Below are 14,156 nucleotides of genomic sequence, written 5' to 3'. Positions count from 1 at the left end.
ATGCCCAAAGATGCTCTTATCGCTTTAAGTGATGCTGCCTGGCTGCATACAATCCAATTCCACACACTTTTGCGTCACCGTATGCACGCAGATTTCTTCCCGAAAATGCTCGTCTAAATGCGGAATAAAAAGTGAAGACGCGACGCCACTTTTGCGTCTTCTGTTCAGACCGTCATCATGTAAACGTAGCCTTAATTAGCAAGGAGCCTGCCCCTTTTACGGTCCACTGCCATCTTCCTGCATGCATCCCACATTATAGGATGCTTTCTGCATGTCTTCCTAAATAATCAACAAATCAAAGGCTTACAGCGAGCCTGCTGGTAGGAGCTCAGTAGTCCACTAACAAGTAAACATTGCATTGCTTTCGTTTGCTCTGCTGTTCATTTGAAAATTCATTGTGTTGAGTTGCTGAATTTATTTCACATTGTTTTTAGACTGTAATGATGTCTGACTGACTGCACTGCAAACATCATTGGCAAACAATCATGATTACAAAGCTGTGCTGTCCTAATATGAATATGGAAATGTAATGTGTCTGTCTGTCTGTGTGTGTGTGTGTGTGTGTGTGTGTGCGTGTGCGTGTGTGTGTGTGTGTATGAAAGAATGGAGAGAATCGAGAGTTGCATTGTAATGTGTATTATAATGTATTATTGTATTATCATATAACTGTTAATTACATGACTGCGTATACTTACCATAAACAAACAGACTCTAGTCCAGAAGGATGTCATGCTTCAGATATTGTTTTTGGTTATTTGCAGAATAAATCCCCCGCAGGGGATTTTTCACCTCAGTATCTCTACAGCTGCATCATAATTTCTTAATATATATGGAATGTTTTTGCTTTATGCTAATAGTTAAAAGTATGCTATGTACACTATTGCTACAGTGTGTGCATAGACTGTTTTGTGGTTGATTTGTGGGAATCTCTCTACCTTTAAATTTAGAATGGAACTTTCATAAACCTCTCAATCTCAAATCACTAATTATTTTCTGCTATGTTTGGATGGACATTTGACAAGTGTTTCATATTAGTAGTAATTGAATCTAGTATATCAGAACACTGTGATTGTCTGTTATTAAACCTTTATCACATCCATAGTCCAGAGATCCTGCAGTCTCACATATTCCACAGCACTACTGGGAAACATTATCTTTAAAACAACAAAATATATATGTATAAATATTTTACAGCTTCAAACAGTATTGGATCTACATTTACTGGACTTTACGTCTTAAAACTAACAACTCTAATGTTCTGCTTCTCATGGGATGTCTGATTATTAAGGCTTGTACACTGTAAAAAATAATCTGTTTAATTTACGGTAAAATACCGGCAGCTGTGGTTGCCAGAACTTCACTGTAAAAATTACAGTGAGTGGGTTTTCTATTCTAAATTTAAATGTAAATATCAGCAAAAACTGTAATTTAGTCTGAATAATCCTGTTAATTTAAGGGTAATTGTGTCATTCATTCATACATCATGGTATTTCTCCATAAATTTTGCATGAAAATGTTATATTTTACTAGCCTGGGTATACCCAGACTGCCTTGCGCGCTCGAATTTGATTTCGAACCTCCAGCCAGTCTGGAAACGAGGCGATTATCTTAGCCCTGTTTTAGGGATCCAATCACAGAGCGGGGAGGGACGGTGAGACGATGACGCGTACTACTCGGCACTTGGAAGCTTTCCGGATCCAACATGGCTGCTGCAGACGCGAAACTCTCTTTAGCTGTAGATGGTGTTTTAAATAGTTTAGAGCGAAAGTTGAAAGGCGAAAGGTCTCTCAGCGGCTCCGCTGTCCCCCGGCTCGGAGCCAGATCACCGGTAGCGGGGCTATTAGCGCCGCACGGGCGGTTTCTGCGGCTCGTTGCGCCGAGCCGGCGAGACCGCCGGTCACCACCGGTGATCTGGCTCCGAGCCGGGGGACAGCGGAGCCCCCAGAGACCCGCAGCAGCTTGTTTATTGCCCATAAAATCAGTGGATGTGTGGGGCAGAATGACATGAGGGGGAATAAAGCGTGAAAATAAATAATCTTGCAGAAAGCGAGAACTGAAGAAGCAAAGCAGCAGCAACACTCTCTCACAGACACACACACAACAAACATCCATTTCTGTTGCTCTACTACGTCATCTGGTATAACTGATCTGATTGGCTAAGAGCTACCTACAGACGCTTTGATAGACATTCTAAGCGCCCAATAAACGGCTCCGGAGGATCGTAAACCACACCTCCTCTACGGAGAAAAGCATTGTAGGTGTCCAGACCTAATCTCCAATGAGATTTGGTCTGGTGTTAGCCAGGCTAATATTTTACAGCAAAACTGTGTTTCTTCCATTTTATGACAGAAAAAAAAGTAAACGTTTTGTGCTATTCTTTGATTTACGGTAATTAAAAGTGTCTAATACAGTGATTACAGTGAATTTTTCATTTTATGCCCTATTTCTGATGTATTTAACAGTGTATTACTGTTTTTTCTACAAACCTTTTTTACAGTGTAGCTTTGTTTTCAACACATTGCAGTCATGGCATTACTCAGTTATGTTGCAGTTGTTTTGACCATTGTTTTGATTATATTCTGTATATGATGTTTACATAGAACACACAGATTGGATTCAATTCTATTAAATGCGTCAGTTTACACACATTAAGCCTATTTTTGTGGCATTTGGTTAAGCATTAATGCATAGACAGCTGTTTAACCTCTTATTATATGGCCCCTTTTTATAGAGAATTGGGAGTTGTGGGCAGTGGATCTTTAGGGGGAGATAACAGGTCAACAATAAATGCCATATAGAAGTGGTGAACATCATCTGAAAGTTTGGAATCTCAAGATTCATTTGAGATGCAACTCTGTGTGTCAAGTTGTTCTGGTAAAAAAAAAACTCTAATAAACATGACTTAATCAATTAATCAATTCAACCGATTATGTGTGGGTGTATGAGGGTTCACAACATTAATATTTCTCCTTTTGAAATCCATTTCCATGTTCACCTATGTCCCAAAAGATGTTGCAGAAGTGTGTGGGTTGATACCATTTGTTGCACAAATTTGATGCTGAATTATGCAATTTTATTCATACAGAGAATGGATAAAAATGGCCAGAAAACCCTCCAGAATATTACATCCATATACCAAGAACTTGGAACAAAAACTATTGTCAATATACCTAGGAAAGCTGCACAGCCTCCGAATCCTCCAGGTCTCTAGTGTGTGGTTGTAAAGTTTAATGAGGCTGTGGTTATCCTAGAGGTCACAGCAGCTCATTTTATACAGTGTGGTTGAGACTCGGGAAATGCCCTCACTGCAATGAACTGGCTACTACTGATGACTAACATCATCCTACATGAAGAGAACTGGGCTAATTGAATCCACAAGAGTCTCAGCTTCCCAGTGATACACAGTTTATGCCATTCAAAGCCTGTTTAGGGACCTCAGGATGCACAAATATTCAAATACAGTAGGTGGAAATGGCAAAGTTGTACTACATGAGAAAAACATGTGATTTTTTGCCTTAAACTGCTGTTATGTTATGTTATCAGCATAAGACATGTATGTGCAGAGGAGACTTGTGGGAACCCACACTGCAAAAAAAGAAAAGTTGGGTGAACTCAAAATTTCAAGGCAACAAACTTCGATAAAATTTTAAGTTGGACAATTAAACTAAATATTTTAAGTTTTGTTTTTTGAGTTTGCTCAACTCTGAATTCAGATTTTTTTCAACTCAACTGTAAGTTGTACGAACTTATAATTTTACATTATTATAATAACTTTTACTCCTTACTTCTGCTAACTTCTGCAATGTGCTGAAGTGGCACGATTGTAACGCCGCTATGAAATGTCAGCTAATGTTGCGACCACAATTTTGAGTTAGCATTTATACGCTAATGGCTACTCTTGTAGCTGTAACAAGTAGCGCCGCTAGCACCAGTTAGCCGCTAGCATCAGTTAGCCGCTAGCTTTCACTAATGACTTGAATTTCACCGCTTTCCCGCATTTCACAACAAAGAAATAAGAGTTAGCAGAACTATTGTCCCTTGTTGTGAACCCCAACTTAAAGATATAAGTAACAACAATCACAAACTTGTTTTTGAGCAGACAACTGGCTTCTTTTGTTGTGCTAACTTACATTATTGCCCTAAATGTCAATAATTTATATTTCCAAGTTCTATCAACTTAAATCACTGTTTTAGCCCAAAAAGTACAAGTTGGCTTTTTTGCGGTGCAGAGAGCCTATTTTCATTGAGATAGCATGACATTAGAGGTCACATGACCGGTTTGAAACTCACCACGCCACATCAAAATAGCAGCTTTGCAGCGTTATTTCTACTACCCGACACAAATTTGTCACATACTTGGTACCAATGGATTCCTTAGATCTAGTTTCATATGAGCATCTTCCAAAAAAAGCAGACCGCCTGCAGGCATGGATGACTTACTGTTTAAATCACACAAATATCTTACTGTATAAGTGTTTTGAACTTATTAACCATATCCACTTTGATTGATCAACACTCCCAGTCTTTTAGTGTTGCTGTTTCACTACCTGCAGATTCTCCTCACTCACTACAGTGGGCAGAGAAATAAAATCAATCAATCATATATACAAACACTGTTCATTTCTTCCCAAGAAGCCGACTTGAAAACTATTAAAAAATCAGTCAATTTCCGCTGTCAGTCAGCCTGCTGAAGGCAGTTTAACCAGCCGCTGTCCATTCAGCTCTGAGCTGCTGCTGCTGACAGACAGCAGCAGGATGAAGCTTACAGACTCACCAGGAGCCTTGATTAATCAATTACCTTGCGGTTAATATGTTCAAAACACATATACAGCAGGATATTTGTGTGATTTGAACAGCTGTCGATGCGGAATACATTTCACTACCGCAACAAAAATAGACTTAACCCTCTATGGTACACATTATGCTGTCAGTTAGAAAAAAAATGTTGGAGTGGGGTTTTTTTTGTATTAAAATAGACTAAATAAACATCATCTGAAGACATTTTATAATTCTTTTATTTTTTGGGAAGTTTTTGGGGTTTGTTGCCCATAGGCAACATTGCACCATAAGGGTGCACAAGTGAAAAAGTTTTTTGAATTAATTTTAACATAATTTATTTAATAAACATGTGTAAAATATTCAGTAGCAGCAACAGGGTACAATACTTAACATTTTAAATTTAAAACTTTATAAAAGGAACTTTTTTTTACCAGATTTCTTGTCTGAATTTTTCCTGTAGGCAACATTGTATCATTGAACCAACGACCCATTGAAATGAATGTCTTGAACAGTCTAAGTGTATAAAACTATCAAAAATGAAGGTTTACTCAAATATATTTTTTTCCAAATGGAAAAGGGCCAGAAAATGACTTTTTAAGTTTGTTTTTTTTTTTGGCGCAAAATGGCAAAGCCGTTTCGTTTGGAAAAGTCTGCAAAATATGGTTTCAATATGGCCTCCTGGAGATCAAGTAACAAATTAAAGTGTTGCAATTGGTTCCTTATACTCTCCCTTCTATTTAAAGTATCGCAACACTCAAAAAGCATTGTAGAAATTTGACAGGACAAAAATGGGTATGTTGGGGATTCCCAGTTAGAGGAACAATAGTGCTTTGCACCACTTGTTGTTTGGGCCCTAATAATAACAACCTTTGCAATGAGTCAAGTAAAAGCACTGTCCTTATGAGGCCAATGACAACATGTTTCAAAACGGGGACGTGCTGTAAACGTAGAGGACACGGGAGAGCAGCCTCCATAAGCCCCGCCCCCCAAACAAAGTGCACTGCAAAAAAGCCAACTTGTATATTTTTGCCTAAAACAGTGATTTAAGTTGGTAAAACTTGGAAATATAAATTACTGACATTTAGGGCAATAATGTAAGTTAGCCCAACAAAGGAAGCCAGTTGTCTGCTCAAAAACAAGTTTGTGAGTTGTTGTTACTTATATCTTTAAGTTGGGGTTCACAACAAGGGACAATAGTTCTGCTAACTCTTATTTCTTTGTTGTGAAATGCAGGAAAGTGGTGAAATTCATTAGCGAAAGCTAGCGGCTAACTGATGCTAGCGCTAACTGATGCTAGCGGCGCTGCTCGTTACAGCTATAAGAGTAGCCATTAGCGTATCAATGCTAATCTCAAAATTGCGGTCGCAACATTAGCTGACATTTCATACCGGCGTTACAATCGTGCTACTTCAGCACATTGCAGAAGTTAGCAGAAGTAAGAATTAAAAGTTATTACAATGTAAAATTGTAATTGTAAAATCTGAATTCAGAGTTGAGCAAACTCAAAAACAAAACTTAAAATATTTAGTTTAATTGTCCAACTTAAAATTTTATCGAAGTTTGTTGCCTTGAAATTTTGAGTTCACTCAACTTTTCTTTTTTTGCAGTGTGCTATCACTCAGACGGTCACATACACACCCGTGTGTAGGGCTGACCTCTGGCGGCCAGCCAAAAACTGAAAATACAAATATAACCAATATGTCAAAAAAAAAAACCTGATTTAACATTATTAATAAATCTTTGACTATATTTCTCACATCTTTGGAACACAAACGTTGTGTGTTATTTTACGAACCTGGTCTCACAGGAATCCGTGAAATAGCCACGGATTCGCTTAACTCAAAATCCGTGGAATAGCCACGGAATCACTCAAATTTCCGTGAAACTGACACGGATTTCGCTACAATGCAAGTTAATGACAGTCATATCCCGTGGCTATTCCATGGATATTTTTTCCTATTGGTTTGTTCCAAGTCACGTGACTTTCAAGGTCCCGGCGGTCAGAACAAAAAACATGGCGGACAGTTCTCTCATTTTTAGTGAAAAAATCAATATTTTGACTTAGTTTCTGCATAAAAATGGATTTTGATCACATTTATAGCGAGAAATATATGTTTTGTTTTCTAAATATTCACTCAGTGAATGTACATAATCACTTTGTATGTTGGAATAGCCATGGGAAATATGACTGTCATTAACTTGCATTGTAGCCAAATCTGTGTCAGTTTCACGGAAATTTGAGTTATTCCGTGGCTATTCCACGGATTTTGAGTTAAGCAAATCCGTGGCTATTTCACGGATTCCTGTGAGACCATGTTGCATTTTACAGTCTGTGGTTCAAACAGAACACAAAGAGTGCTTGGACATTTTCTTCTTTCATGCTAACATTTTTCTCCACTTGTCTTCTTTTCTCATATATCTAGAATATGGAATAGGAGCTTCATCATTTTGTCTGTTCAGAAACATTCCTTGTCTGCATTATGTATTGTGAGACACAAACTGAAACTAAAAAAGGACATAGACATGTTTTTTTTAAATCAAGATTTAAATTAACTTCCCCCTCAAACATATTCCTTAAAAGTTCATAATATCTTATCTGAAAAGTAGCCATTTATAGAGTTGTTTTTGTAGAAGTGAGTCAAAGCATTTCTGCTAAAGTTTTCATGTGGATGAAGCACTGCGGGTAGGCGTTTTATGCCTGAAGCATTGTGGGTAGGCGTTTCATCCGTGTCTGAATACTCTGTAATAATTCTTATTCTTGCCAGATAAAAGATGCCAGAAATTCTACTCCCTTTTATTTCTTTTGTTTTATTGAAAAAAATGTCTCGCTGTCTGCAAATCTCTCTCTCCCACTTGTCTTTCTTTGACACACACACACACACCTCTTTAGGAGTTTACACCTCAGCCCTTGTCTTATCATCTCTGCATGACAAAACAGAAGAATCTAAAGCAAAAAAAAGTGCACGGAGAAAGAGAATGATTTACAAAGAGACATACGTCTCAGGCATTCATTGACTTTGCAGCTCATCTCATGAGTGTGTGGCACTTACATTGATGAATAGCAGTGATTTTTCTCTCTCTGGTTTATGGCAGTTCATCCACTGAGTGAATATGAAAGATCTCATCAGTTAAGTTATTAGCCTAAATACACAATAAAATCATGGCCCCTGTCTGCTATTGCTGCTTGTGAAAGACATCTTGCATAATACAGCAGGCGTGACAGACTGGCTATAGCTGCTTATCCACCTCTATGACTGAGGCAAGACACTGAGATGTAAGGCTTAGGGGCCTTTCAGCATCTGTGTTTCTGCTTGATAAATTCGTTTTTTTTTTTTCGTTTTTTCCGCTCCTTTCATCTCCTCACGTTATACTGTATTTTTTTTTCTTTCAGCCCTGTCTCCTTGTCCTGTCCACCTCTTTGTCATATTGTATGTGTGTTAAGTATACGTTTGGACGGGTTGATGGCTAATTTCATTGTCCTAGTACTTGTGGTAACACTTTACAATAACCATCTAAGTGATGTTTATAGATGGTTTATAAACCAATTATTATTAACCATTTACAAAATTCTATACATATTTAATCTTTAAATGGTTTCAAGCAATTTCTTAAAGGTATAAGAATAATTTTGAAATCATTTACATACTTAATATGGTGTTAAAAATGTTATAATGTGTGTAAAGCTATTAATAAACTAATAATTATGTTTGTTTATGGTAAAGTAATCTATTTGGCATTTATAAATTATAGTTCAAAATTATTACATTTTCTATTCACCATTCTAAATGGCCTATATATGGTTTATAAATGATGATTAAACATTAATAAACTATCTGTTTACCATTTATAAATGGTCTATTTACCATCTATAAATGATGGTTATTGTAAAGTGTTACCGTACTTGTTACTCTGTGCAATGACAATAAAGGTGATTCTGATTCTAGCATATGGATGTCAGTTTTCATAAAAAAAAAATAATTCATGAAAATAATTGACCTTGGACTAATTTACTGTCTTTTCTCTGCTTTTTTTTTTTTTTTCTTTACATGACTGCCCTGTCCCGATTCAACATTTCTCAGGTAAGAACTCAATATAAATCAATAGTGTTTTTTTCCTGCCTGCTGGATATGAATTGTATGAAACCAAACCATGATATTTCACTAACATGAACCATGTACTTCTGTTGTCTAAACATCAACATTAAAAGTGTAATAATTCAGTCGTCACAAGAGAAATATTTCAGTGGAAGAACTATTAACTATTTTGTCACTGAACATTTTGTTCATGTAATTCCAGTGTCAACATTCTTGTGGCTTCTCTGATATGTTAATGAACAATTATTACTCATGTTGTTAGATGAAATATAGTACAGTCAGCATTATGTTCCATGCAAAGTGTATTTCCTGTTACTGTGGAATTTGTTAGAGATTATTTGTACATTGTGTGTTGACTATTTATGAAACTATGAAACCAATTCATCACACGGTCTTGCCTACAACTTTGCTAGCAGAAAAGCTACAGTCTTTTGGTCCACTGCTCATCTTCTCAGTAAGACTGATACATTTCACGCAGGCCTAGAGGTGAGGGAATCTGGCTTGTAACCGGAAGGTCGCCGGTTCAAATCCAAGGACTGACAGGTCAAAGGTACCAAACACCCCACTGCTCTCTGGGTGCATAAATGTGCTGCCCACTGCTCCTAAGCATGGTGTGTTCACTGGTGTGTAAAGAATGTGTTAAATGCAGAGGACAAGTTCACTGCTCGCTGTTTTGGTGTGTGAAAAAAAGAATCTTAATCTTCACCATAGCACAGTGGCATTAATCAGTAACTCAGTAATTAATCAGTTGTTTGCATTTACCTTTTTTCCTATTGGCTAATAGTGAAATTAGCATGCTGACCTGATAGTCCCGCTCGTCCTGTCTTGTAATACCACTAATCAGTGGCAGATTCAGACTGTTTGAAGGGCAGGGGCGAAAAAATTTAAAAGGGCACATTCTGCACAACATAGGGCCCCACCAGCACGCAAAAAGCTATAATGCATAATGTATGATGAAATAGTCCTCATCCTTGATTACGATTAGTAAGTTAAAAGAAGATCCAGATCAAAGTAATTAATGATATGGTACTGACAATGAAAACCATCAAAGTGAACCATGTAGGGGGGTCCGGGGGCATGCCCTGTACATTAACATGAACCCAATTAGCTGATATACTATATTGCATATAAGTATCTCATATCAAATGATTATGGGCATTACGCTAAGCAACATGAATGTCATCCCTGAATTACATAGTAATGCAACATAAGAGTTGAATAAAGCTAAATCTCTGCTTAGCATGCTAATAGCGAATAACAGAATCTGCACATTACATGCAGACCACTACAACGACTGAAACTCCATAAAACACTTACTTTTCATAAGGTACCACACCATCCAGCACATACACACTGAACATTGATATTAGCTTGAAACTATTCCAAGTCAGGTCAGGTGTGTAAATCCAGAGTGAATTGTGTTACTGACCAGGTGTAGGCCTATCACACAATGGGGCGGAGCTTTCCTAAAAGGCGTCTGATCGGAAACAGTGCAATGCCGCAACACGTCCTATGTAAATAATGATATTTTGAAAAATGAATTCAAAAATCTTTAAAATCGAGGATGCACACCTTCGAGCCATGCGCAAGCCACATACAAAATCTTAGGTCAGTCTGACTAACGGTCAGCGAGATATGCCCTAGACAAACACACACAGACACACACACACGCTTCTTGCTTTTATAGATGGATTACAGATGCTTGTTACGAGGCTTCAGCTCCCATTTTGAGTGAGGGAAGGTAGATTAATCTGACATAATGACTGTTTGACAACGAGTTAGTCTTTTCATTATCATTAGCCAGTTCGCACATCCCCTCTCACTTTATAGATCCCACTGGGCTAATAAGACAGTTTCCCTGGGAAGTGTTGGGAATACTTACAGAGGAGAAAGGAGAGGAGAGGAAAAAGAGGATATACGAGTCTTACTGTAACAATTAGTGATTAAATCAGTGGCAATATGCAACCGTTCACCCTCATCCCTCATCTAATTTAGTCTACTGTGCTCTGCGATATGACATGCCTGGGAGGGTAAACAAGAGACTACTAACAAAACCCACAAACAGAGAGAGAGAAAGAGAGAGAGAGAGAGAGACTAAAGTAACAACACCCACTTAATCTTTGAGTCGATGTGCCCTTCAGCTAATGATGCTAAGCTAATAGCCAGAGGCATAAGTAGAGAAGCATGCCTTGCTTTCATGTTTCATGTTTTTTTGCAGTGGCTAAACTATTTACTGTACAAGGAATGTGTTTAAGGAAAGGTTCTAGCTTAGAGTAAACTGCAATGTCTTTATTAGATTCAACAGGAAAAACATCAGTCACAAAAACAGTTTCTACAGTGTCGAAAGCATCAGCTCTTATTAACTGTCAGCCTGCATTGACGTTCATGTTAACTTTGAAATAAAATCCCGGAAATGTGATTACTTTTTGTGAGTTAAGGTAACTGGAACAGTGTCAAAAAACAAGCTCTCCAAGAAAAACCTAATGTGAATCCACAGGAACAGGTGCAGGTAGGAGACAGAGAGGAAAGCTTGCCATGAGGCAGAGAGCTGGCAGTCTGACATGCTGCTGCAGTCTTTTTCTCTTACAGTCATGCTTTACTTTTACATGTGGTGTAAACTGTGTGTGCTGTACAAGGTCTTACTAGGACAGCATGTACTTTCAACGATAACTGATTTGTACGGAGCATTATAATTCCACAATGATAGATTTATGCGTCATGATCTCTGTTCTGAGAAGACAAAACCTATTCATAATAGTTTTCACACCCTTTTATTAAAAGACATATGAAGAATATTTAAAGTTTTGAACACCAGTCTTTAGTCTCAGACCAGTTTAACTCTTTTCAGATTTGAAAAGCTGAACCCATAGAAATGCATTAGCAAGCCGGTCGCTGCATATTATGCAGAGCGGGCTTGGTATGTGCGAATCACCTGCGGCGATAAATCCATATTTCAAGTAGGACTCCTGGTATTGTCTGTTAAAAGCCTTCTTTTTCTTGGAAGTCGTAGGCTCTTCTGTCTCTTCACTGGGCCTTTTCCCCTTCGCAAAGAAACTCTCCAAAGACTTCTGTTTCTTACTCATTTTGCTAGTTTGTGGGTTAAATTTTCGCGCCCAGGTGACCTGGAATCCAGTAATTTTTCAAAATAAAAGGTTTTTCAAAATAAAAGATCGTTCACACTCAGATAATAAATAAAACGGAAATAATTAATTATTTCTTGTGCGGCCCGGTACCAATTGATCCACGGACCAGTACCGGTCCGCGGCCCAGGGGTTGGGGACCACTGTTCTAGGAGATCTGTGCTGACAGGAGATGTGAATGGGAGCTTTCTCAGATGAGGCAGTGATATCAAACTCAAGGACGAGGGGTCAGTCCAATCAGATGGCACTGAAAATCCACTTAGAAAAAGCCTGCTCTGAAGTTCTGAGGAAACAATGCAAGATACCCTCCCCGGTTTCTATCTCATATCTGTGTTCCAGTGAGTTTTCCGTTCCTATCCATTCAGAAACATTCTCACCTTCTTTGACCTATGTTAACAAAGCAGATCCATGTCTTCAAATGATTGCAGTCAGTTGCCTGCAAATCAACAATGAAAACCTTTTGTTTTTGTTCTGTGGTACAAATTGTTATAATTGCTGTTTGTTTAGCCAGGCATGATGCTTTAACAAGGCTGAACTTTCTTCCCTCTCGTCTATCCGTACTACAAACTGGACCGGCAACTTTTCATCCAGTGTCTGTAAACAAAAAATATTGCAATTTAAAAAGAGAGAGGACTTTGTTTGTGTGCTTGAACCTTTGTGGGAATGAAATGGATGTTTTTCTGTAGCTCTAAAGGATCCGGACTACAGTAAACACTATAGTAGTACTTTATGTAAGTAATTGCCGGAGGTTAGAAAGTTTTTTCCTGTGTCCTGTGTGGCCTATTTGCTGTAGTTATCTGAGTTATAGCCTTGGAGTGTAGCACTTGCCTGTACTTTATGGGTTATCATTTCAGCATGCCATCAGTCATAAATCTTAAACACTGTTCAATGAAGCAGGAATATCCACACAGCTTTCAGCAGCAACAGGCCAGGGAATCCACATACACTTCATCAGTGAAGTTTATAGCTGAGCAGCTAGAGCAGAGCAGTGTGGACCAGTGGAAGCACAGTGGAAGTGCTGTGGAATTTCATTATACTAATAAAACGAAATTGTAATGGCAACACAACATGAAATCAAGTATGACGTTCTTTATAATAATAATAATAATAATAAACTTTATTTGTATAGCACTTTTCAAAGTAAAGTGCAATGCAGACAAGTTGGAATCACAAATGACAAAACATAGAAAGTGGCACGAGCTGGGGGAGAAAACAACAACCAAGAGATTAAGTAGTTAAAAAGGCTTTGCGATAAAACAAAGTTTTCAGTAGGGATTTAAAAGAGGCTAGTGATGTAGCCTCTCTGACCTCAAGGGGTAGCTGACATCCAGCTCTTCACATCCTTGAGACAACTCAGAAGATTGTCAAGGTTGGTGGAGTTACAATGCTGGAGGGGGACATATAGTTGAGTGTCGTCAGCATAGCAATGATGGGAGACGCCGTGATGTTGTATTAACTGACTGAGAGGAAGCATGTATATGGAGAATAACAGTGGCCCAAGAATGGACCCTTGAGGAACACCACAGTTAAAAGGAGCACTATTGTATTGTTTGAGCCAGTTTCAGTTTTTCAGTTAAGACTGTGCAAGCACTTTTTCAGTTAAGACTGTGCAAGCACACTGCATTGACACATAAAAAGTGCACATTTTGCTGCATAGAACATGGACTTAACCTGATGCCAAAACAGTACTTTCGTGGTTTTAACATTTTTGTTTTTGTTTTTTTGGAGGCTGAAGCAGCTTCACTTTTAGGAATATACTTGAGATACTGGTATCATATGAAACCAGAAGATCTGAGGAATCTATATGCATGCGTGTCAGGATATAAATTTAAAAAATGCTGCAAAGTGAGGCATTTTTGATGTCTCAGGGTGATTTTCAAAGCGGTGATGTGACCTCTGACACCATGCTATCTCAATGAAAATAGGCTGTCTGGGTTCCTACAAGTCTCCTCTTTATATACATGGTTACATACTATGCTGATAACATGCCGTTTTAGGCAAAAACCACATAGTTTTTTCTCATGTAGTACAAATTTGCTATTTCCGCCTACCGTATTTGAATATTTGTCCATATTAGGGTCCCCAAACAGGCTTTGAATGAATTATTGACAATAAGGGGGGTTCTCAGCAGTTTGAGGAACAG

The 14,156-nt window shown here is 38.1% G+C and overlaps 1 protein-coding gene across 1 annotated transcript in view; it reads left to right on the top strand.

Moving 5' to 3' along the window:
- The window catches only part of sorcs2 (sortilin-related VPS10 domain containing receptor 2), a 291,103-nt gene that overhangs the window by 211,936 nt on the left and 65,011 nt on the right, over positions 1–14,156 (top strand). The gene's annotated exons all lie outside the window — the stretch shown is intronic.

Source organism: Centropristis striata, chromosome 17 (genome assembly GCF_030273125.1).
Source record: "Centropristis striata isolate RG_2023a ecotype Rhode Island chromosome 17, C.striata_1.0, whole genome shotgun sequence".
NCBI lineage: Eukaryota > Metazoa > Chordata > Actinopteri > Perciformes > Serranidae > Centropristis > Centropristis striata.
This window is presented reverse-complemented; position numbering and strand designations above follow the sequence as displayed.